Source organism: Bos grunniens, chromosome 4, assembly GCF_055505025.1.
Source record: "Bos grunniens cultivar Pamir isolate PY7600 chromosome 4, Bosgru_T2T1.0, whole genome shotgun sequence".
In the NCBI taxonomy this organism is placed as follows: Eukaryota; Metazoa; Chordata; class Mammalia; order Artiodactyla; family Bovidae; genus Bos; species Bos grunniens.
Window position 1 is genome coordinate 71460039 of NC_141168.1, and position 4655 is coordinate 71464693.

A 4655-nucleotide genomic window follows, 5' to 3' on the forward strand; every position below is an offset into this window, starting at 1 on the left:
GTACTCTGCAAAAAGGAAAGAAATGATTAAGTTTGGGCTTTGTCCTTGAGGAACTGAGTCTTATTGGCAAGAGAAACTTATAAACAAATAATGACAATTCAGTATCCTCTGGGACAGAAATGCCTACCAGGTGTGTACAAAAGGAAATGATTAGCTCTTTTTAGAGGATTCCATGAAGGCTCTACAGCACCGTCATATCTTACACAGTTATGTTAGGAAGTTTTCCTAAAAAACAATAGAATAATAAATGCTTGTTGAAGGAACAAACCATTGGTCATTGACAGCCAAGTATTTTAAAGGATGAATTGGAATTTACCAGGTGTTGGAGGAGAAAAACACAGGTAAAGGAAAAAGTGCATGCAAAGGAACGGGGGCGATGTTAAATATCATTTGTTTGTTAAGAAATTTCTGTAATTATGAAGGAGGAGTGAAGAAACTTGTGAGATAGGCCAGAACCAAAATATGCAGGGCCTTGTATATGCTAGGAAGCTTAGATAGCTAGACACTTTAACATTACGTTGAAATAAATGGGTGAGAATGGAAAACTGTCAATTCTGGAGAAGTTTAGAATAAATATGAAGTCATAGAAAAGATGTTAGCACTAATATTTTCAGACAGGTACCAGCTGACTGTGTCATGTACAGTCTACTGGTCAATATTAAACTCAGTCCTGAAATTATTACCTATGCAATTAAAGCTAAGAAGGCTCTCCTTATATACCCTAATTTCAGTCTTCACAATGGCCCTTTGTTGTTGTTTAGTCACTAAGTACTGTCTGACTCTTTTACAACCCCATGGAATGTAGCCCACCAGGCTCCTCTGTCCATGGCATTTCCCAGGCAAGAATACTGGAGTGGGTTGCCATTTCCTTCTCCAGGGAATCTTCCCCACCCAGGGATCAAACCCACATCTCCCACCTTGGCAGGCTGATTCTTTACCACTGAGCTGTCTGGGAAGCCCTTACAATGCCCCTACAAGGAAGGTAATGACATCCCTTTTCACCATGAGAAAAACTAAGGATTGACGCACTTGCCCAGAGCAACTCAAACTATGGCCAAGTAATGATGTGAAGGCAGGTCTACTTAGCTGCCAAATTCTCACTCTTTTCGGCTGCACCTCCTGACTGCATTAGGCTTGACTTAGTTTCTCAGCAGTAAGACTGATAATAATGATTGCCAATAAAAAGAGCTGTCAATAATAAAAATAATGTTTAGTGCCTGAACTAAGATGAAAACTGAACTAAGTTCCTAGAAGGTGTTATAAGACCGCTGTAAAGCAGGTACATAAGCGAACTTCTTGACTAAGCAATACAGGATGCTCTTATATTCTTGCCCACTGAACTAGAGTTGTGTGCATCATCCATATTATTTTAGCAGAAAAAACATCCAAAATATTTTTCTATAGCCATTTGCTTTGGGACTCTTTAGAGATACTGCCCCACACCCTCAGGATCCTCTTTCCAGCCCCATCACCTTTTTAACAAAAATAATAATATTTATTCTTTTTGCCTGTGCTAGGCCCTCACTGCTGTGTGTAGGCTCTCTCTAGTCGAGGTGAATGGGGAGCTACTCTCTAGTTGGGGGGCAAGAGCTTCTCATTGCCGTGGCTTCTTTTTGTTGCACAGCACAGGCTCTGGGGCATGCAGTCTGTAGCAGCTGTGGCTTAGGATCAGTAGCTGCAGAGGCTCCAGATTGCAGGCTCATTAGTTCTGGTGCACTGGTTCCTCTTTGGCTGTGGATTGGGGTCCCTCTGAAAGTGTTCCCTGGACCCATTATTCTGCTTGTTCTCCCACCTCTCCCCGAGGTGTAGCTATCTTCAAGACATGGCTGTATTTCCCATTGTCCAAAGACCAATTCATGAAATAAGGCTGACTTACTTCTGGTTTTCCGCTGACTGGCACAGCGGTATTTTGAAATCTGGCTCAGGGTGGAGTCAGTGACAGCCAACTTTGTGCAAGGGTGGTGGAGGTATCTACCGTGACTGGGGAGAGGCCAGGAAATATTCAGCATACCTGCTTGCCTCCTGGATTCAAATGACCACCAATTGAAGAAAAATACTAGCATCACTTATGCGCATCTTGGTTCAAATTAGTTTCCAACAGGAAGGGCAGACGCTGAAAGAATAGAACACTGAATGGATAAATGTATAAATGCTGAGATATGCAAAGGTTAGGGCGATGGACACTTTTCAGAGGAGTGGGGCAGGCAGAATGGAGGTGCCCAGGTAGCCGGAAGCCCGGTGGTGACAGTTTTGCACAGCCCGTTGTGGATGGGTGGAGTTTGGGGGGTTGGAGGGGAATGGGTAATGTACACGACTCTCCCTAATTCCTATAAATATCAAAGTGTTATTAATAAATCAAAATGGTTAAATTGGAAAAAACTGAACTCTATAAAATAATCCCAGGACTAAATTTGTGCTTGGGGCAGGGGGTTGGTGGCAGGGAACGCAGAGAAAGACAAACTTGTATGCCTAAGTCACAGGACCAAAGAATGTAGGTATATGTATATATGTGTATGTGTGTCTGTGTATGTAATCGGTATGAAATAAAAGCCAAAAAATTAAAAAGAACACATCATAGGAAAGGAGATAAGAGTGGAAATGTATACAAATGAGATTTAAAGTTCAAAAACCATTAGGAGGAAAAGTGCCTGAGAATGAATTTCAATCCCCCAAAACCACTGACCCCTTAATGAACCCAGAGAAAAATCTGAGGCATGAAGATAAAACAGAAATGAAAAGGTTATACATTAATATGGGTGTCATATTTGAAACTGAAATTGTTACTCTAAGCACCAAGAAAAAAAGTTTTCCAAGAATTTCTGAGGTAAAGGTAACATGTTCAAGTTGTTTTGTTTTTAAATTAAGAAAAATCACTTTTGAATTCCTAACTAAATTAGGTCATTCTCAAGAATCCCAGAAATGATGGACTGGGGAATGACATTAATTTATGAGTGTCAGGAGCTTTTTTCAGCAGAGACACCAAAGAAGTGGATGATTCAGTGGCTCAGATGGTTGGTTACATGTGGACTATAAGGCAGCTGCTTTCGGGAGCAGTGATGGCGGCTTAGGGAAGAACCACAAGATCGGAATTGTGGCCCTCAAGCTCTCTAAATTCTGTAAAGATTTCTTAAGCAACCCTGACTCTTGCCCTCAAGCATTCCCTTTGTAGTCTGAGCCTTTGACCCACAAAAGAGCCAGACATGGTCCTCCTCAGGGAAGGCAGCTTCATGGAGATGGAGATGTAATCATATCTGCCATCCTTGTCACTAGTAAAAAAGATTAGACCATAACGTAACAGAGACAAAACACATAACAGCAAAAGGAAGGAGAAAAAAAATAAAATGACTAAGGAAAAGAACTAATGTGTTTCCATCAAAACCTGCTGGAAAATATGAGTAAAGCAACAAAACGGTGGCTTTTTTTTTTTTTTGTCCATGGCAGCATCTGCCATAAATAGAATGCACAGTACCTGAGTCATCTTCATTCTAAGGTTGGCTAGATTGGGGACATTCCTGGCCACCCAGTGGTTAAGACTTGGAGCTTCCCCCATAGTAGGTGTTGGTTCAATCCCTGGTTGAGGAGCAAAGATCCCACATGCCTCGTGGGGCAGCCAAAAAAGAAAAGAGAGGAAAAATTTATTTATAGGACTTCCTTGCTGCAGTCCACCGGGTCGCAAAGAGTTGGACACAACTGAGTGACTGAACTGAACAGAACTTGGCTGTCCAGTGGTTAAGACTTCGACTTCCAATGCCAGGGCATGGGTTTAATCCCTGGTCAGGAAACTAAGAGCTCACATGCCTTGCAGCCAAAAAATCAAAACATAAAACAGAAGGAATACTGTAACAAATTCAATAAAGATATTTATTTATTTATTTATTTTTGCAGTTAAATGTTTAAAGGAATATTTACAGCATTAAATACTTTTTAAAAATTATTTATTTATTTTATTTTATTTTATTTTTTAACTTTACAATATTGTATTGGTTTTGCCATATATCTCCATGAATCCACCACAGGTATACACGTGTTCCCCATGCAATAAAGATTTTTTAAATGGTCCACATAAAGAAAGAATAGCGAAAAGGGTCTCACAGTCATAACAAAGTTCAGAGGGACTCAAATGCTAGAGGTCAAGCCAGAGGTTGGGGCAGAAATGATAAGAAAATAAATGGGCAATATGCCTTGAATTTCAGATTAAAAGCATTTCAAAAGATATTACAAAAATTCTGATGGATAAAATGAAATAGCCTTGGCTCGAGTTAGCAGCAGTGAATAGACTTTGATTTAAATCTTATCTGTCCCAATATCCACAATGCCATAACTTTGGAAACTTTACTGAAAAAAAAAAAAAAATGAGTAAATTCTTTTCTTGAGATCTCGCTTTACAAATCAAAAATGCACTGACTGGTTAGTAAACTGAGTCACTTCCTATTGTTCTTTGGCAATCTTTTAAAAATCAATCAATCAAAACCCTTGTTTACTTACCCAATGAATCCATGTCCAGCTCATTGCAGTAAAAAGAGATATCATTGTCACAAAACACAGTCTAGGTCCCTTAATCCAGCCTCTTTTGATCTCAAAAGGTGGTAACATTCAGTTCAGAGCTCACTCATCTGTAAATTGCATCACATTATCTCTGAGTTATTTAAGAAGCA